Source organism: Camellia sinensis, chromosome 5, assembly GCF_055761805.1.
Source record: "Camellia sinensis isolate YWXY chromosome 5, ASM5576180v1, whole genome shotgun sequence".
NCBI classification, from domain to species: Eukaryota; Viridiplantae; Streptophyta; class Magnoliopsida; order Ericales; family Theaceae; genus Camellia; species Camellia sinensis.
The window spans coordinates 150621913-150644159 of record NC_138965.1 but is presented as its reverse complement, the minus strand read 5'-3'; positions in this window follow the sequence as shown (position 1 = coordinate 150644159).

Sequence of the window (22247 nt, the reverse complement as noted above, 5' to 3'; positions counted from 1 at the left end):
TAAATAAATATGGGCTAAACCATACATGGGTCCAATAAAATATTTTGGGGCTCTTTAAATTGATCCTAAAAAAAAAGAAAATTTTTTTTTGCCTATAACATTTTTTTTTAAATTTGGGGGCCCTATTTTTGGGTCAAAATTTGGGGGCCTAAGGCACAGGTCTTATTAGCCTTAGGCCAGGGCCGGCCCTAATCCTTCTCAGTACCTGCATTAATGGCAATGATTTCATCAATACACGGCTTAGCACGCCTCTCCTCCTCTCGATTAATCAAGTTTTTCAAAGCCAGAGGAATTTCTTCCTCTTCGTTTTCATTAAAATTATGAAAATCTTGGTCAATGCAATAAACCAGCGGCACAGAAAAGTACACAGAATCTGCAGCGTTTTCATTTAAAAGGTCCAGATCTTTGATTACAGACTCAAAAGAAAAGTCGAATGAAGACCTAGATAGGACTTTGGCATCCGGGATACCATCCCCAGGAATGCCAGACCCAGACCTCTCGGACTGACTTGAATCTAATCCCGACTCCACAGACTTAGTGGAATCAGATTCTGGCTCATCACCTGATTCAGAACTGGAAAGAAAGCCCTCCTCTAGTTGCCAAGTAAGACACGACGCCTTTGATGTATCCAAAATACGACTGGTTGGGTCCACACCCGGTTCTTCCCTGATCATGGAGACAGTAAAGTTATCCCCCAAGTTCTCTAGGCCAGTCGCGGGATCTGTAAGGAGATTGGCCAGTGTTACCCCTACTTTAGCCTCACTGCTATCTGAGTCATCTTCCGTGCTTTGGCTAACTTTGATGCTTGGTTCAACCCTTTCCTCATCACTGTCTTGCAGCTGATGGTCAAAGAAGATCTCAAACCCGAGGACACGCTCGTTCGAGGAATTTACCCAAGGCTCAGGAAAGCCGCAAAAAGGAAAATCCTCTCGTTCTCGAACAAAATCGCCATTTAGCGTCCTTTGTATTGGCCTGTGGACAAGCTCATAATGCTTCCCAGCTCTCTTGGCTTTGGCTTTGCCCCTCATCTCTTCTCCTTTCCTTATCCAGTCCTCTTTGGTGGGCACATAGCCCAGTTCAAATGTATGCGGGTTGTGTGGTGCCTTTGCTAATGTTGCAACACCCTTCCGCCCACTCTTTCCAAGCCCCAGTCCTGGAATATGCCGTAGCTTGTTCATGATGTATATGAACTGGGTATTAAAGTACATGACTTCGTCCGCGACCAGAATTGTTTGCACTACTTGGGCTTCAACCAGAGTGAATCCCGAGAGGAACACATCTTCATCACCATGATTGATCTCTAGCACTGGCGTAGTCACCTCCGGAGGTGGATGGATGGATGAGTTCCCAAAAACGATTGTTACTCTTTCTCCATGAGGATGCTTCAACATTTGATAGAGGGTGGAGGACACAACCTTCACATGAAGTTACTAAGGCCTCCCTAGTAGCAGGTTAAAGGTAGTCGGTACATCTAGGACGTGAAACTCGATCTCTTGCTCAGATGGACCCACTTGGACTCGTACTTTCATTGTACCCATGAATTCTCTGCTTGTATTGTCATATTCTCGTATCATTTGGGCTGTGGGGATAAAGTCTGCAGGTTTAAGGCCAATTACGTAAGTAGTATGGGACGAACATACATTAATGGCAGAACCAGTATCTACCAACACCACTGACACCCACTTCTCCTTGCATTCCACAAAAATGTATAACGGTTTGTTGTGAACCAATCCTTTCGGCGATAGCTCTTTGTCCGAGAAGTTGAGCATTGGCTTAGTGACACCTGGAAAGACCAAGCCCACAAGTTGTTCGGGCGTAGTATCAATGGGAAATTTAGCCTTGTCCATTTCCGACAATACTGTCTGCCGGTGCACCCATGAAGCCATAAGCAGCCCCCAGATAGAGATATCAGCTTGGACTTTCTTGAGTTGCTTCAGAACTAACTCCTCTTCTAGTTGCTTCTCCTTCTATTTCTCAACCTCCTTATCATTTCTTGACGGCTCTACTTGATCCAGGTGTGGCAGCTTAAAGTACCGTTCACTTCGGGTAAGATGACCTATCTCCTCAGCATGCCATATATTATCTGGGATGTAATGCCTCAGTCTTCGTCATTATAGGCTAGATGCAGATCTTTGTCGTCCCACCACTCGCCCTCAACGGCCGACAAACAGTTGTCCAGCTCCACCTGAATCATCTTCATAGTACAAGTGTCCCCCTTAGGGTGACATGTGGTTGTAGTTTTCTGGCTATCCTCAGCTCTTTCTCTCTCAAACTGCCTCAATGCAGCTTCCGGTTCAGTGTCTGTGGTGTTCACAACTCCCACTTCTTGACCTGGGTTTCCCACGCATGTGCTCTCCGACAGTTTTCCTTTCTCATCAACCTTCCCAGCCGTTGCGGCTATCTCTGTTTCCTTTTCCTTTGGTTTTATCCCAGTTTCTTTTTCTTGTCTGGCTCATCACTCAGCCATTCGGTGTTATCAGTCGATCCGTTCAGGTCGAACTACCCGATCTGTACATCTTCTTGGTTATGCTCCTTAAAGAATGGCAGGTTGTCCAAATCCTCTTAGAGGTCTGCCAAATTATCCAACCCTTGGCTCAGGCCATCCTCCCTGACCACATTGATGCCTGCCGAGATTAGTAGCACCAATTCAAGCTTGGTTTGACTAGTTGGCACAATATAGCAGCTCGGGTCATACACCCTCTCAGATAAGTCCCCATGACACTCCGACAATAGACTAGTACCTTTCTTCAAGGTCGACCTCCCTCTCATTGTAAGAATCATCACCACAGGCTTGGGTTGAGGTTTGGATGTGTCCATCATGCATAGATCTGCGGCTTCAGGAATGAACAACGTCGGTTTTGGTAGGTGGGAGGGGGTAATATATTCACTGGGGTCATAAGAGGTGGCCAGTGTATGGATAAGGTTTAGGTTTCAAAGTGGGAGGACTTGATTATAGGCTGGGAGCGGGTTCGTGGTTACATTTGGTTTCTAGGGTAGAGCGATCACCTTATTGTCAATAAGATCTTGCATCTCATGACGTAATCGGAAGCACTGATCGGTGCCATGACCATGCTGCTGGTGAAAAGCACAGTATTTTGTAGGGTTATGCTTGGGTGGAAGAGGGTCAGACAGAGGGTGAGGTTCTAAGGGTTTTAAGTGCCCTTTCTTGATGAGCATTTGCATGGCTTTGGATAGGGTTATGTATAGTTGGTTAAAGGTCCTCCCTTGAGGTCGGATAGGGTTGGATGATATTTGTGGGCCTATATTGGCGAAAGAGTCGGCAGTCTTCGTTGTGGTAATAACACTTACGTCCAATGGCCTCGCAGCTGTGCTACCACTGGCAGTATTGGAATTGCGAACAAATGGCCTCTTAACTAGCTCCTTATCCTTAGTAATAAGTCCCTATTTCATGGCATCCTTAATTTGAACCCCCATTTCATGAAGCTCTGTGAATTTAAATAGAGGTAGAACAATCATCTTCTGTAGCAACTTGCCATGCAGATTCATGACAACCATTCTTATCTGATATTTTTTTGAAGGTCGAGTGGTCATCATTGAGGCTTTGGACCTCCATCTCGTCACAAACTCAGAGAAGCCTTCTTTTGGCTCTTGACGAGTCGCCTTGAGATCACGGGTTGTGATTTCCATTTGAGTGTTGTAAGAGTACTGTGCCATGAAAGACTCAACTAATTCATCTTAATTCTGCTTTACTGAGTTTTTCAACTTGGCGTACCAGATGGCCACTATACCCGACATAGTCCGACCAAAAAGGGATAGCTTCTACAACCTAGTCAAACCCATCGGCCGCAAGATGTCTAAAAACAAACGTAGATGAACCATCGGGTCCCTGGAGTCATCAAAACGATCAATGTGCGGCATTTTGAACCGCTCTGGTAATGTAACCGTAGATTCGGTATATCCATTCTTTATGTTTGGAATGGAATTGACCCCTTGCACTCTCTTGAGCAATTTCTCTAGTTTGTTGACCTTGAGTGCAATTGGGTCAACCTCAAACTCGAACGGAGCGTCGATCTGATAAACCAGGGCTTTGGAAGCTTGTGCTGGGATTGGCTATGTTTGTGCTGGAAAAACTGGATTACCCTAGTTTTGTGGATCTTGAGCATTGACAATATTAGCAGTGGCACTGGGCACAGGAATAGCCGTGGTGGGTGCATAGGATGTAGAGGCCGCAGTCGGTTGTGGTTGCTGTTATTGTAACCTAGTTATCACCTCGGCCTAATGGGCCACAACTTCAGCCTGGCGAGCCGCATCATGCTGTAGTGCTTCTATTGTTTGCTGCAACTGGAGTATTAATTCCTCCATATTGGCTGGGGGATATTGTGCCATTGGAATAGGTGACTAGTTTTGAAACAGACTGGAAGTTGATGACTGCTCTGGAACCAGACTGAACACAGGCGAGCTGAGAGGCAATTGCTGTAAGAACTGGATTGGTGAATTCTGTCTGGTTCTCCTCCGTCTTGTAACCGATGAGAGTAAGGTAAACATGGGTTGTCCTCGAGCAAAGATCCCTGGCCTTGCAAAGTCTTCCGACTCGGGTCTAGAGTACTTGGGGGATATCCGAACTTTTTGAAGCTATGGTTTAAACTACATAGCAAAAAGAAATAAAACAAAAGAGCAGTAATCAGAAACTGCACAACACCTTAGCTAAAATGTTTATCAACACAGACATGATTGAAGCTATGAACTGCACTCCACATTGAATTCTGCCCCAAAATAGATACCAACTTGCCACTGATATGAACATTTTTGTACAGTCTCACTGTAAAGCACATACCAGTTAAAAGAGAACAAAAACACCCCTATGAGGGGGTAGGGTTACCTTATCCTAGTTTTGTCATGAACTAAGGGTTCACTATTTCAATCAAGTGGTTTTACGCAATCCTGCATTCGGGTGAGCATCCTGTCCTAGTTTGGAACAGTCTCTATGGCTTTACTATATGCAGCTAGGCCAAATGGTCAAAGGGTTACTTCAGCAAGACTACCTAATATACCTCTCACACCTAACACCGAGAAGTGAAAGGAGGATCAAAAGGTACAGCGGTAGTCCAGGTCCAAGGGTTGTGTTTCCGACATGGTAGAGCCTACGACTGGTCAGCCTTTTGGCAAGCCTTTTGGGCCAGTCTTTGGCAAACCGTCCAGGAATAGCAGATGGCAAACACAGTGACTTAAGCGCACCAATGCAAATGCAATGCAAAGAGCATATAAGTGTAGATAAAATTTCACATCATGAAGTTCGAGTCAAGTTCTCTAAATTCCCCAGCAGAGTCGCCAAAAATTGTAGCTTGCTTTTTGTGCTCCTTTCGGATACGACTAGCCCTACAGTTCAGACTCCCGTGGTTCTTAGTCTGATTCCACAAGTGCAATGCGAAATAGATAAACACAAATGAGTCAAAATATGACAATCCTGTTGGAAAATTAATTTTGAATCAAAATGCCAAAAATGGACTGCTTTGCCCGATTACAGAGTCGCCACCTAAATATTTTTGAAAAATTTAGGAAACCTGAGACTCGTGCCAAAGGCCACTTATCCGTTATCACCAAAGTGTCTCGGCTCGGGAACTTAGGTACAAGAGGGGAAGGTCATGAATTGAGCACCCCACTTGCCCGATCAAAGATCGGCCTTTACTAATCATGATGTGATTCTTATTTACATTATATGCTCTTGTTCCGATTATTAGGCTAATGGCACTATGTGTTGCACACAAGTATAGACTAATTTGCAAAAGGTGGAACACTTTGATTTCATGTTTGTTTTGAAAATTGTTTCGAATATGTACCACTTTGAAAAAGTGATCGCATATGTACATTACTCAAATTATCCCAATTTAAGCAACTAGCCTTCATCCACAGGCATTCAAGCAAGTACATCAATTAAGCACTTAGCCTTATGGAAAACATGCTTATCATGGCAACAATCACACGCATGCGGTTATGCTAAAGCAATAAATGCTCACATAGTACTCCAAGGCAAGCCAAAAGAAACAAAACAATCAGAAAGATGCATGCTCCTACTCAATATAACATGACTAATGCAACACATGCAATATGCAATTTAAATTGGCTCAGCTACTAACATGGCATGTGACTCAATTTGATAGCATGCGGTTTGAGCACATTTTTCAAAGAAGGAATAACTAACAATGTGAGTTAGAATGATGCACCGAGCCTAATGCGTGCAAGACAATGGATGCAAATCATGAGAAATGCTAAACGAAATATGATGCTCTAAACTATCCATCATAAATGGGTAAATAAAAAGGAGAAAGACGTAGGGTTGGAAGACATACACAATATTGCAAGTTTGCCTTCACACAAGAGGGTCTAAATGAATGAATTAGTTAAGCTAGCTAACTAATTATTACAACACCGAATTTAACTAACCCTCATAGCTAATTAAATAATTACAACACAAAATTAATTAATTAATCTAATTATTTACAACACCAAGTTAATTAGCTATGCTAACTAAGTATAAGTCCATAAGTTCACGGGCCCCAAGAAATGAAGGAATGGCTTATGCAAGAACATGATTTGCTCTCCCCCCAAAAATGCCTCTATTTTGATGCCAAAAGGGTTTTGTTTTGTGGTTAGAAAATTGCACTATTTTCAGCTCAGCCTCTGCTCTGTTCAATGAAGAAAATAGTGCTACTTGGCTGAAAAAGGTGGCCGGCAGGCCAGAAGTGGTGGGCGGTCGTGCACCATTTGTAGCCTGCCGTACAATAAAGGCGGCCTGCCAGCCGCTAATATTTTGTACTGCCCTGCTGCAACAGATATGAAACAAAGCACAAACAGAGCATTCTCAGGGGATGTTTGTCCACCTTGCCTCTCCTTATCATCAAACAAGTCAAAGGAGGGGTAGGCTTGATTCGCAAACCATCAATCGATGCAAATTCATTGCATGATGGCCTAAGAACCAAGGGACACAATCTCAATAAATGAAACTAAAGACAAACAAGAACCTCTCCCTATCATGATATTGATCAAGGGAAGTGGTTGACATTGACTCTTGAACCGTTTTCATCACTAACAATTTTGAAATGACTCAAGACTCAATGAGTTCAATTAACATCTGATTGAACCCAAACCATTTTATTATCTTCCTCCATTTCATCCATTGTTTTCCCTTTTTAATTACCTTTCAATTCATTAGTCATTTTAGTCCAAAATGAGCATTAAGTCCACCAAAGGAGGGAAGTGTCAAACCAAGGATTGGTTTAGGCATGAGAGAGATGTCATGCCATTGGTAATGAACCTCCGAAGAGATTAGACCATTAAGCACAACGATCTCTATCTCAAGCTTAAACAAACAATCAGTTTGAAATGACTCTCAAAGAAATGAAGAAGGCAAGAAATGAGAGAAGTATAGAGATGATTAGAGGTGAATACAAGTATGAAAAGTATGAAATAAATGCTATCAACTCAAATAGGTCGGTGTCTAATACCTAAAACACCAAACCTATGAGGACTATTACACTACAAGCATGCTAAACAAAGCACAAATGAAATAAACAACCTAAAACAATCCTAAGAAAGCTCAAAACAACACTGAAATTCATATGGAAAGGCTTGAAAAAGTAAGCTATAATATTGAGAAAATTAAGCTAGTAAACAAACACAAGGAGGGGAGGCTAATCCCTCAATTTTTGGGACTTCAAAACACCATTTTTAGCCTATGAAAACCTCTGAAATTCAATGGTAAAAAGCTCAAAAAAAAAAAAAAAAGATAATGAAAATGTAGGAAACACAAGGGTAAAAGCCTAGAAGACAAGGTTCAAATAGGGGTGGTCCACTACTCTACCCTTAATGGCTTTAAACCACAAGTTTCAGCCCACAAATACAGGTGAAAAATAGCCTAAAAATTGTAAGAAAAGATAGGAAAGAAATGACACAAAAGAGCTAGGATATATACCTCTTGAAGATGAGTGATCCTTTGAATTACAAGCCACTAATTTCACACCCTCATGAGCTAAAAGGAAAGCTCAAACACCTTAGCAAAGAACTCTCAAGGTTTGGTTTAGAGTGCCTAGGCAAAGGGTATGGAAGTTGCAAAGGAGAGAGAAATATTTTCCAAAACTTGTTTGCACAAATTTTTCTAACCCTAAATTATTAGAGGGAGTCATCTATATACATAAATATATGAGACTATCTCAGAAATATCTATACAGACACAACTGGTGCAGTGTATGCAACTGTAGAGATAGCTGGCATAGTTGTCAAAAGATTTGTGTTTTTTACACAAGTGGCCGGCAGGTCACTAGTGGGTTTGTAGGCCCCTGGATGGTCAGGCATAAAAAAAAATAAATAAATAAAAAAAAAAATTAAAAAAAAAAAAAAAAACTGTTTTGGTCCAAAAATGGTATAAGGTTGTAGGTTTTTTAGGCTCAAATTTGAGGCTTTCTGCTGAGGAAATCGAGCATTTGACAAGCATGTGCATTCATCAATGGGCGATCAATCGGTGGCACCCAAGTCTTAAGGCCGTAAAAAATGGGGTATCTACAGCTGCCATGCTGCTTAGGTCGCGGGCATGCCATGCTGCCAAGGTTGCGCATAGGCTAGGTAGCCAAGCTAGCCAGGTCACGGGCAAGGCCGCGCGTAGGCTAGGCAGCCATGCTGGCTAGGCCCCAGGCATGCCATGCTACCATGGCCGCATGTAGGCTATAGCGATCCCGGTTTCCCCTTTTCTTTTACTGTTGTATCCGGACTTAGGTTCCGCGGAGTTGGTTGTCGTGTATATCTTGTTTACATCCTTTACTCCTTGCATTCGAGTCTTGGGTTGTGTTGGGCGAGTTTGTTACAGGTTGGTTGGACTTAGAAACCAAGAGTAGTTGCCCAGATTTTGGCCTTCACGCTCGAGCGGGGATTTTGACGCTCGAGCGGGCCCCGTTGTCATCTGTCCGCTCGAGCGGGGTTTTCGACGCTCGAGCGTAGTTTTCCATCTTCCAGTATCTCTTCTGCAGTGTTGTGCGCTCGAGCGGGAGTTTTGACGCTCGAGCGGGATGTTGTGTGACGCTCGAACGGGGAGGGTTGACGCTCAAGCGGAGACCTGGTTCTGTAAAAGTTCTGGGAGTGTGTATCCGCCGCTCGAGCGAGATTGTTGACGCTCGAGCGGGAGTCTGTGAGTGATGCTCGAGCGGGGGTTTGGACGCTCGAGCGGGGCGACTTTTTTATAAAGCCGAGATCCGACCTTTTTGTTCACTTTTCAACATCCTTTCTCTCTTCTACTTTTCCAAAAAGGTATTTTGAGAGCTCCTCTCACTAAAACCTTAACTTCTCTCTTAGGATTGATCTAGTAGGAGTTGTTTTCTCACCTTGGGCCTTTACAAAAGTTGTGTTGATCGTCGAGGGCTATCTTTTAATCTAAAAATTTCGGGATTTGGAGCATTTCCGTTTCTTCATCTTCTTCGTTGAGCCCCATCATTCGAGGTAGGGATAACCTACTCCATCTTATGAGCTTTGTCTTTGAATTTTAGCATTTTGTTATGTTGGGGGTTGTTGGGTAATTTTGAGAAAGTTTGGGCCTTTGTGTAATTTTACAAAAGTCGGGGTTTTAAATATATAAACCTATATGCATGTTAGGCATAGAGAAATGAGATTAATGTTGGTACATTGATGGAAATGGAACCTTAGGGTTGTTTTGTGAATTATGGTAATTTGCCCTAATTGGTTTAAATTAATTAATGCATATAATTAATTGAAGAAAACGAGGAATTGAATTGAAAATGTTGATATATTATCCATTTGTGCATTTATTTCCTGCTTAGAAATAATTGCTTTGGGCTACCGGTGGAGGGTAGTGTTGATTGCTGTAGACAATGCATGATGATTAGGCAAACTAAAACTAATCAATCGGATGTGTCATAGAGTATGACGGTTGATAGAATACATTAACTTTATGTATTGAGTGATTGTGTATATGACCAATGTGTTTATATGCATCATGTGTAGACGGTTGGTAGACTACATTAACTTTATGTATTGATTGATTGCGTATGTGATTCTGTGTTTACATGCGTTATATTGTGTATAGAACCTTTGTGTTTATATGCATTGTGTAGAGGAGGAGATGGGGGATGTACTCCGCAGTTTAGGGGAAGATGGGGGATGTACCTCTAAACCGGATAGGATTGGGAGGAGATGGGGGATGAACTCTGTAGATACAGCTCATATGCTTGTCTAGTGAAGTGTAGATACAGCTCATATGCTTGTCTAGTGAAGTGTAGATACAGCTCATATGCTTGTCTAGTGAAGTGTGGATACAGCTAATATGCTTGTCTGTTGATGTGTGATATGCTTATCTATTGGGATGTTGATATAGCTCATATGCTTATCTGTTGTAGTAGTGATATAGCTCATATGCTTATCTATTGAAAGTCTGTTTGATTTGATATAGCACTAAAATGTATATCATCATCGTTTGTGAAGTATGGAAGTAGTTTATGTGTTATTGATACAACACCAAAATGTGTATCCACCGTAAATTTTGAAAATGTTCTAGTGATGAACTATAATCTCATCAAAATGTTTTGGCCAGAGTACTGAACCCTGTTTTCGAACTCAAAGTTGAATAAGAAATGAAAAGTGAATTGTAACATAGGTTTGGTTGTCATGGAATTGAAATAAGATGTAAATGGAAATGTAAGTATCGACCATCTATCAGTTGCTAATCTTTTAATCATTGTTCATAGTTGGTTTAGTATATCTCTGCTGGGCTGTGGCTCACCCTATATGGGAACATCATTTTCAGGTACAGGTAGCATGCCGTCTCTAAGGACATAGCTTGGGAGGCTAGGGGCAAGACATACTTTTGTTGCCTTATTTCCCTTTTGATGTATTACATGTAAATTCAAGCCAAGGGCTTAATGTGTAACCGAGTTAATACTCTCTTTTGTAACCAAGTGATAACTTGGAAAGCTGTAAGCCCGTAGGGCATTTACTTTTGTTGTTAACATGTAATACTTTTGTAATGAAGTACTCTGTTTATTTGAGGGAATGTGGATCTTTTGTATGTAAATGTATGTTTATATTGATGGGTTTAATGTTATTTTTTTTTTTGAGGGCGTGACATAGGCCAGGTTGGCATGCTGCCAAGGCTTTAGTCACGCCATGTGTGGCTTTACTTTTCGTGCTCCTTTCGGATATGACTAGTCCTACAGTTTGGACTCTAGTGGTTCTGAATCTGATTTCACAAAATGCAATGTGAAACAGTGAAAACACAAAAGAGTCCAAATCCGGCAATTCTTTTTGAAAAAATGATGTTTTTGAATCAAATGCCAAAAATGGACTGCTTTTCCAGATTTCAAAGTCGCCACTTAAATATTTTTAGAAAATTTAGGAAACTCGTGACTCGTGCCAAAGGCCACTTATCCGTCATCACCAAAGTGTCTCGGTTTGGGAACTTGGGTACGAGAGGGGAAGGTCATGAATTGATCACCCCATTCGCCCAATCAAAGATCGACCTCTACTAATCATGATGTAATTTTTATCTACATTATATGCTCTTGTTCCGATTACTAAACTAACTTTACTAGGTGATACACGCAAGTACAGACCAATTTGCAAAAGTTGGAACATTTGATTTCATGTTTGTTTGAAATTGTTTTTGATACTCGTCACTTGAAAATGTGAGTTTGCATGTGCATTAATCAATTTATCCCAACTTATGTAAAGAGGCCTTCATCCACTGGCATTAAAAGAGTTATATCACTTAAGCAATTAGCTTCATGATATTCATGCTTATCACGACAACAATCACACACATGCGGTTATGCTAAAGCGATAAGTGCTCACCTAGTACTCCAAGACAAGCCAAAAGAAATAAAAGAGTTAGAAAAAATGCATGATCCTACGGATGCAAAATGACTAATGCAACACATGCAATATGCCATTTTAAATAGGTTCGGCTATTAACATGGATGTGAATCAATTTGATAGCATGCAGTCTAAGCAGGTATTCAAAGATTTTAAGCAATAACAATGCTTGGTTAGAATGATGAACCAAGCTTTTATACATGTAAGATGAGTGACGAGTGGATGCAAATCATGGAAAATGATAAGGAAAACGTGTTGCTCTATTCTACCATCATAACCAGAGAAATAAAAGGGAGAAAGAAGTAGGGGTTGGAAGGCATACACACTCATTACACTGTTTGCCCTCGTGCAAAAGGGTTCGAATGAATGTCCGAATGTCCGAAATAAACTAACTATTACAAAACAAAATGAATGAATAAATAACTAATTAGCTAAGTTATTACAACAAAGGCTAATAATGAATAAGAAACTAGCTACCTAATTTAACTAGCTATAATAATTACAAATAAACCAGTACTACAACAATACTAATTACAACAAGAATAATTTACAACACTAATTACAACAATAATATGAACACTAATATTACAACATTTAATATGAACACTAATATTACAACATTTAATATGAACTAAAGATGCATGATTTTCAGAAGTTGCTCTGTCTGCCTTCTGTGTAATTGCTCTGTTTCACCCTTAGCCACTGCTCTCTGTTTTTGCAAAAAATGCACTGCTTACCAAAACATTGGGGCCCGGTTGGCCCCCAATGAGGCCTGGTCGGGTCTAAACAAGGCCGACTGTGCCCTAATTTCATGCAAAACCTATTTTTATCCTCTGAGGTGAAAATAGTGTAGACAGAGAAGTTTAAATCCTGTTTGTCCCGCCTATTCTTCTTTGTCATGTGGAACTTCAAGAGAAGAACGGATTTGGTTCCAAAATCATCAACAAGCACATGTTGATGGTTTGATGATTTCGAACACAATTGGACAAAAAATTAATAAATGCAATGAAATGTGACCACCCCTCCCTCTTATCATGAATTTAGCTCAAAGATGAAGGCAGAGACGCTTCAAGGTTCATCAAAACATCATGAATTGACGTATGACGACCCTTAACACGATGGACACGACATAACATCCGGCCAAACCCAAGCAATACAACTTATTTTCTTTACGTTGGTTGGTTCATTTTAAGCCAATTTTGTTAATCCTTTTTGATTTACCTTTCCATTACTTAATCAATTTGTCCAAAAATGAGAGTTATGTCCACTAAAAGGAGAGAAGCGTCAAACGAGAAGTTGTTTTTGACATTAGAGAGACGTAATGCCCTGATAATAAACCTCTGAAGAGATTAAACCATTTAGCATTGTATGTATCTTTCTCATGTTTAAACAACATTCGGTTGAAACAACTCTCAAAAGAAAAGAAAAGAAAATCCAAGAAAGAAGGAATGTTCCAGAAATGATTATGCAAGGTTGATTATTTAAAATGAAACTCTTCGCATGAAAATTAAGTAAATAAAGCTATCAACTCAAATGACTCGGTGTCTAAGGCCTAAACAACCGAAGCCATGATAGGGGTGCAACTTGGGTGGGCTCAATCTGAGCAACCCGAGCCCAGCCCGAATTTTTTTAGGGCTTGGACAAAATATTTTCAAATTCGGTACGGGCTTGGGCAAAAATTCAGAAGCCCGAATTAAATTTGGGCGGGCTTGGGCAAAGACGTCAAACAACCCGAGCAACCCGAAGCCCGAATTATATATATATATAGATAGATATATAAAAATATTAAATATATATATATATATAAATTATTAGCCATTACATGATATTAAAGTAATTTATATTATTAAATCATATTGAATATATATTATATATACAAACAACATAAAATTTTACTTTTTTTTCTTTTTATTTTCACTCATAAATTATAAGGACTAGTATAGTAGCATCTCTCTTACACTATATAAATTATTTATTTTGATGGCATTAATGATTTTCTATAAATAATTTTTTTTAAATAGAGTCAAATTTTAATAATTTAATAAAGTAGCTGCAAAAAAAAAAAAAAAAAAAAAAACTAAAATTCATTTACAACTCGGGCAACTCGGGCAATTCGGGTTTAACTCAGGTCGGGCTTGGGTAGACAACCTCGGGTTACAATTCGGGCTTGGGCAGGTCTCAGCACAACTTGGGCTGGGCTTGGATAACCTCCCAACCCGACCGAACCCGCCCGAGTTACACCCCTAAGCCATGAGGACTTACAACACAGCAAGTATGATCTTCAAAGCATAAACTATTTAAATGCATTAAATAGCCCCTAACAGCTCCTAAAATGTAAAAAAATAGTAGCTAAAAGCAAGAGAAAGTAAATAAAAGGATTAGAGAAAAAGCTATGGAACAAAGCCTAAGGAGGGGAGGCTAACCCCCTCCACTTTTTGCAATTTTAAATAACATGTTTCAACCCCAAAACAGTGGCTAAAAGTGTGTTTAAGGAGCACAAATAGATAGACAAAAGCAAGAGATATAAAGCTAGTTAGCAAAATCAAGGAGAGGTGGCTAACTTTTGAGACTTTTAAACCATGTTTTCTAGCCTTTTTAAGCTCTAAAAATAAGTATGAAAACCAAAGAAAAGAGTGCAAACACAGAAGGTATGAACTATGGGATAAGGTGTAAGAAAGGGTGTTAAGCCTCTAAACCTTTGGTAGCTCTTCAACCCCAAGTTCCAATACTTGAAATAGGTCCAAAACAGTAGGAAAACACAAGAAAAAGATAGAAAAAGATTGAAATGAAAGCAAGGAAAAAGGTGACAAGCTTATACCTCTTGAAGAGAGTAAGCTTTGGTTGTTGATCAAATTTGATTCCAAACACTCTCAAGTTTATGAAATATGGTTTGAAACTCTAGCAAAAAGCTTCAAGAACAAGCTCTAATGGTGTATGTATAGTGTATGTATAGCTAAAGAAGGTTTGAGGGTCAAAGGAGGAAGAAAGATGGAAGGAGGTCTATTTAGCTCTTCAAAGCTTTTGGAAATTTTGCTAACCTTGAATTCTGAAGGAAGATGTCCTATTTATAGAATTTGAGCCAAAATGGTCAAAAATATCTGCAAACAAAGATGTTTGTTCAATTCCTGCCGGCTGTCTGTCTAGCGCCATTGAGACTCGGTCGGGCCCCAAAACCTATGGACGGGCCTAAAAACACACGGCCGGGCCTAAAAAGCAACCCAAAAAAAGTTTTCATTGAGGTTCGACTAGTTCGAAATGGACCTGGCTGGGTCTAAAAATCTACATTTCAGGCCTGACTTCGAATAGGCATATCTCCTTTATCCGGACTCAGCTTTTGGTGATTCTTTAGTCTAAATTGAAGCCCCGAAAGTCTAATTTCCAATGGTGGTGGCCTCACCTCTAAATTATAAGTGTGAAAAGAGATATGCCTAATTTAGTGAAGGCTGCTCATTCTTTCTCAAAGGATTGATGCTCAATTTCTTCCTAAACAAGTTTCCTTCCCTCCCCTCCTATTTTCTTCAACTCGAAACCTATTGTAGACACCCCATTTTTTATGGCGTTTCACGACTTGGATGTTCTTATAGGTACATCCGGTGACGAGTCAGATTACTCGCCGAGTGCACGAAGCCCTCAGCGGAACGCCACAGGTTTGAGCCTTTCAAACCTTGCATCCATTTTGTCTCCTTTTTAGACCATGTCTTGGTCTTCCTCACTTGTAGTTTTTGGTGGCCTGTTGGCCATCTATGAAGGCTGCCGGCCAAAGCTTATGGTCTACTGGCCATTGATGTGCCTTGTCGGCCATTAATGATGCCTTGCCGGCCATCACCAGTGTTTTCTGTAGATATTTTGTGCCAACTGGTTGCAGAGATGCTTGCATCTGTCCACACGTGGAGGGTTGGATCTCCTTATGTAGAATTCATGTTTTGTATATATAGGGAGGCCCTCTCTCATGTTTTAAGGTTGGAAGATTTTTAAACTCAAAAATTCTCTCTCTCTCTCTCTACATTTCTCTCTCTCTTGAAATTTTGTGCTTACTTGCCACTTACACTACTCTTTTGCATACATATCCTTAACCAAACTTGATCACCTTTGAGCTGAGGTCCCTTGAGGTCTTGTTGGAGCTCTTGAAGGTGGTTTTAGCTTGTATTTGTGCCCAAAGTTGTGCTTGGCTTCAAGAGGTATAATACTTGTCTTGTAATTTGTTTTAGTATACTTGTTTCTCCATCTTTTCCCACTATTTTTGGGGTACCTTTGAGTTGTAAAAATCTCTGTTTCAATGGGCTGAAATTGATGTTTTAAGCCATTTAAGGTTAGGGGGAGGTGTCTTACCCTTATTTATTCCTTGCTTTTAAGGCTTTTGCACCTTTGTTTCCTATCTTTAAATCATCTTTTTTGGGGCCTTTAACCACTGAATTTCAGAGTGTTTTCAGTGGCAAAAAACATGTTTTGAAGTCCAAAATTGGAGGGGTTAGCCTCCTCTCCATGTGTCTTGTTTGCAAACCTAGTTAACTCTGTTTTGGGTTGTTTGGGTCAGTTGAGTCTTGTTTTGCATAGTTGTAGTGTAATAGTCCTCACAAGTTTGGTGTTTTAGGTCATTAGGCACCTCTTGTTTGAGTTGATTGCATGTTATGGTGTTGTTTTGTACTTCATTTCAGTACTAATCACATCTGCAATCTCTCTTCTTTCTTGGTTTTTCTTTTTGCTTTGAAAGTTGCTTCAAGTCATTTGTTTGCCGAAGTGTGAAATTGAGGTTTCATACTTAATGGTTTAATTCCTTAGGGGGTTCATTACCAACGGTATGGGACTTTTTTCCTACCCAAAGCAACTTGTATTTTGAGCCTTCTTTCCATTAGAGGACTCTAACTCACCTTTTGGACTTAATTGACTAAAAAATGGTTGGTAAGTTAAAATGAGTAACTAACAACTTGGGACTAAAATTGAGCAAGATAATAACTTGTGTGTTGTGTGTTCAATCAGACGTTAATTGAACACAAGGAAAATTGGGACATTTCATACTCAAAGTGATGTAATGTCTCAAGTTTCCTAGGTCTCCATTGCCCTTGATCATGCATGATAGGGTGGTGGTTCTTGAGTGTCTTGTTTTGCATTCATTGAGCTTGCACACCTTGAATCATAAGCCATCATGCAATGAAATTGCTTGGATTGGTGGTTTGTGGCTTAAATTCATAACTCCTTGGATTTATTCATGAAAATGAGGGATGACTTGTGTAGATAATCCTTGGAAAAATCCTCTTTTTGCTTTGTTTGTGCTCTATTGCAACATGGTGATCTAGTGCATCATTGGCCAGCAGGCCACCATCCATGGCCGACAGTGCACCATAGATGGCCGGCAGCATTCATCCATGGCTGGCTGGCCACTGATGTAAACCTCAGCAGAATGTTGGTAAGGTGGAGCAAAAAATTCTGGAAATGTTCAACTCTGCAAACAGAGGCTTTCGTGAGCAAAACAAAGGTCTTTTCGGGCGAAAATCGAGCATGTACATCTTTCATTTCCCAAGGCGGAGTAGTGGCAGTGTAGTTAAACATCTTAATTGCTTAGGTTGTTTACATTTGTGTTATAAATTAATTAGTTAGCTTACTAGTTAGTTAAAAGTGTTTTAATAATTAGTTAATTAGTTTAGTTATTTATTCATTTGGTTTGTAATAATTAGTCTAATTAGCTTAGCCCTAATTAGTTGCTAATTAGCTTTGCTTTATTCATTCAGACTCTCCTTCGTGAGAGCGTAATGTAATAATGTGTATGTCTTCCAACCCCACGTCTTTCTTCCTTTTATTTAATCGCTTTTGATGGTTAAATTAGGGACATGTTTCAGTTAGCATACCTTATGCTTGCATCCATTCATCTTGTATTACATGCGTCGAGGCTCGGCGCATCATTCAAACTGCATTGTCATTTCAATACCTTCTTTGAATACGTGTTTAACCACATGTTATCAAATTACTTCATATGCCATGCTTAGTAGTTGAGCCTATTCTAATTGCATTCTTTGTATGTGTTGCATTAGACAACTTGTATAGTTAGGAATCACGTATATTTTTCTAACTTATGTTTTCTTATCTCGGAGTACTAGGTGAGTTTTTCATGCTTTAGCATACTTGCATGAGTGTGAATTTTTCCATGTCTAACATGCTTGCCATGAGGTTAAATGCTTAATTGCTAAACTATTTGAATGCCTATGGATGAAGACTTGTTGCTTGAATTGGAACGATTCAACGAATGTAGGTTTTAACCCCCCTTTGTTTGGTGGCAAATCCACAAACTTTAAGCCCACTTGAGGTGGAAAATTCAAACCCTTTTCACAAACAAACATGAGTTAAATTGTTCCAAATTGAGCAAATTAGTCTATACTTGCTTGTGCGCATCATATAGTAAAGCTAGCTTAATAAACCGGAACAAGAGCACATAATGTTTATAAAAAATCATATCATGATTAGTAGAGGCCGATCTTTGATCAGGCGAGCGGGGGTGTGCAGACACCTTATTTTTGACCGTCCTTAAGACTTGGGCGCTACTAATTGCTTACTTAGTGATGTAGGTTGTGCAGTGCAAATGTTCAATTTCCTCGGCAAGGAGAGCGTCAAATCCAAACCTCATACCCCATTTTGGACCGAGACTATTTTGAATGGTTTTTAGACCTTAAAACCCTCTCTTTCAAAATATTTTTGAAATAAAGTTCCTACGATGTTTCGACGCTCGCATTTCGTTAAATGTTGCATTTTTCGGTAAATCGAGTAAGAACAAAGTGAAAATGAATGAAAGATAGATAAAATCTTTGAAAACTCTTTCAAAACACCTTGTTTAGGGGTTTGGAGTTGAAGAAATGAGAGAGGAGAGAAGAAAACTAGTTGAGGAGAAGTTCGGCATAAATCCGGGTAGGATTGAAATTGAGCGGCTTCACCAAAACAGGCATAACTTTTTTTCACAGTTGGAATTTTGATGCAAGTCTGCCACCATTGGAAAGCTTACTTCTGGGGCTTCAATTTAGACACAAGAATGACCTGAAAAGGAGTCCAGATTGAGGATATATGCCTATTTGAAATTGAACCTGAAAAGTAGAATTTTTCCTGTCGACCAGAAAAATCGGCTGTAGACTAGAAAAGTGGTCGGTCGACCCAGAAAGGTGGTCGATCGACCAGAAAATGTGGATGACCGACCACTAAGGTCCCAAACTCAGATATTTTGAAGATATTTCCCCCCCAACTGTCTTCCACAACCTCCAGCTGTCCTATAATCAGATATTTCGACCAAGTTCTTGCTTTTTGCTATATATGAAGCCATATCTCATATATTCAAGGGGGTTAGAACATTTTGAAGGCTTAGAAAATTTGGGGAGCTTCTCAGTTTAGAATCCTCTCTCTCTAGAATTCTCTCATTCTCCTCTTGTTTTTAAGCCTTAAGCTTAGAATTCTCTACACTTTTGCAAAGAGACCCTTAACCAAAGTTGATCACCATTGGGCTGAGGTCCCTTGGAACCTATTTTTGGGCTGTTGGAAGGTTGTTTGGCTCAGAAAAGAGGCTGATTTGTTGCTGTGCTTCAAAGGTAACCCCTTATCCCTTTTAAGTTCTTTGTGCACTATTGTTTTGCCATAGTTTTCAATTACTTTGGGGCTGTTTTTGGGGTGGTGTTGAACTACAAAAACCTCTGCTTTTCCTCTATTTTTTAGTCCTAAAAGTGTTGGTTTGTGCCTTGTTTGGCTAGGGGGTTGTTCTCCCTTTTTGTTCCTTGGCTTGTGAGGCCTTTTGTGCAACTTCTCACCACCTTCAAATCCAACTTTTTGGGCTTTTTTTTTTTATCACTAAAACTCAGAGGTTTTTCAATGACAAAAACCATGTTTTGAGGTCCCAAATAGGTGGGGGTGGTCCCCCATCCTCTTCTCTTGTTTGCATGTGTTGATAGCCAACCAAATGAGCATGTGTTTTTACTTCTTTGTGGCTTTTTTTAGGCTCATTTTTGTGACTTTTCAGACCTTCTATAACTCTGTTTTTGGCTTTCTTGGTCACCTCTTGCATGCTTATTGCACTTGTATTGTAATCCTACTTGTGGCCTTGCAAAGTAGCATGTCTTTGTGCCTTGAATTTGCTTAGTTCAAGCATGTTTTTAGCCATTATTTGCCATGCTTTAACTCTGATTTTAGTTGGTGGGGTCACCTCTTGCTTGGTTTTTGTACTTGTTGTGCAATCCCCCTTTGTAGGCTTAACATGCATCATGCTTTATGCCTTTAATTCTAGATTGCTTTAGCTCTGTTTCAGCATGCTTTTGGCCTTGATTTGGCATGCTTAAACTCTGTTCCAAGTGGTCTTGGTCATGTTGGCTTGCCTTGTAGGGCTATAGTGTAATTGGCTTTGCTAGCCTTGTGTTTGGAGACCTCTAGCATACCTTATTGGTGATGTTTGTGTGATATTGGCATCATTTGGCATGTTATTTCAGAGCATATATGTCTGCCACACTTCCATATTTTTCACTCTTTAAGTGCTCTTGAGAGTTAAGCTTTGTGCCTTGCTTGCGAGCCATCATTTGCGCATGCGTTTTCTTGCTTTTCATGCTATCATTTCAGTCTATTTTAGCCACTGTTTTGGCATGCATGAGGTCTTTTTGGGGTTGGTTTAGTCCTTTGTGCATTGTATTGCATACCTCTAGCGTTGTGTCCTTCGCTAGCCTCGGTATTCTTGGCTTCTAGCATGCATTGCATGAGTCGTTAGCATGTTTTAGCATCATTTAGCATGTCATTTCAGTGCCGAAATTATGCCATTTCATTATTGTTTACTCCTTCATTTGTTTTGAAAGAGTTCTTGAGCCCCTTGTTGGCTTGAGCATGGAATTGAGGCTTTCATGCCTAATGGTTTTAGCCTTCTCTTGAGGGCTTCTGCTAACCAAAAGCATGAGGCTTCTTTCATGCTTATGGTACTTGTGGTTTAGACCAGCTTTCCAATTAGAGGACTTCTCACTTTTGGACTTAACCAATTAAAGGATGGATTGGTAATCTAAAATGAGTAAACAAAATTGAACCAAGTAAAACATGTCAAAGATAACATGTTGTGTTGCATTGCATGTGTTTGGATCGGACGTTAATCCAAACACAAGAAATGAGAGATGTTTCATACTCAAAGTGATGAAACGTGTAGCATTTCTTGGTCGCCGACCCTCTTGATCATGCATGATAGAGGTGGAGGCTCTTATGTGTTATATGTGCATTCATTGACTCGTGCAATCTTGGCTTCTCGGCCATCGTGCATTGCGATGCTTGGTTGGCAGCCCGAGAGTCGAGAACCACACTCCCTTGAGCCTGAGAAATGATAAGGGGGGTGGTTGTGCACACATATCTTGTAAATATACTGCTATGCCCCTTGTTCTCTGTTGCAGCAAAACTGGAGTTTGAAGAATCAGCTGGTCGACCAACCACAAGAAGTAGTCGACCAACCGGTAAGGGTGGTTGGCTGACCAGTTTTTCTGGTCTATAACCCCTTTTTTTGGTCGGCAGCCCACCAGAGGGTCCCTGTGTTGGAGCAGAAGCAATCTAGAAGTTTGTGCAATTTTCAAAGATCAAATCAAGTGCAAATAGAGACAATTGGTGGCATAGCAATGGATTTCCGAGCGAGGCGATTGAGCATGCATGCAACTCTCGTCCCAAGGCCTTCTAACTGTTTTGCTTAGCTAAGTTAGCTTAGTCGTTGTTGTAATGGATTAATTAATATGCATAATTAATCGATTTGTTTTGTAATAATTAATTAGCTAGAATAGTTAGTTAATTAGTTGGTTTGTAATAGTTAGCTTAATTAGCGTTGCTAGTTAGCTTTCATATTATTTGGACCCTCCGTCGAGAGGGCAAATTTTTTAATAAGTGTGCGTGTGTGTGATGCATGTCTTCCAACCCCACGTCTTTCTCCCTTTTACTTATTAGCTTTCGGTGGTTAGATTAGGGCATATTTCGATTAGCATACCTTATGCTTGCATGCGTGCATTATTCATTTTGTCTTACATACACCGGGCTTGGTGCATCATTCAAATTGCATTGCATTTCAATACCTATTTGAATGCATGTATCAATTGTTGCATTTATATGCCATCTTAGATAGCCGAGCCTACTTAGTTGCATTTTGCATGTGTTACATTAGGCATTTCATACATAGCTAGGATCATGCATTGATTTCTAATATAGCTTCTGTTTTGGCTCGGAGTACACTGTGAGTGTTTATGCTTTAGCATCCTTGCATGTGTGTAAGTGACTGCCATGATAGCATGCTTGCCATGAGGCTAACTGCTTAAGTGTTTAATTACATGAATGCCGGTGGATGAAGGCTTCATTGCTTGAATTGAAACAATTCATCAAAATGTGCGTTTTAAGCCCACTTAAGAGTGGCAAATCATGTTTTCTAAGCCCACTTGAGGGTGGCAAAT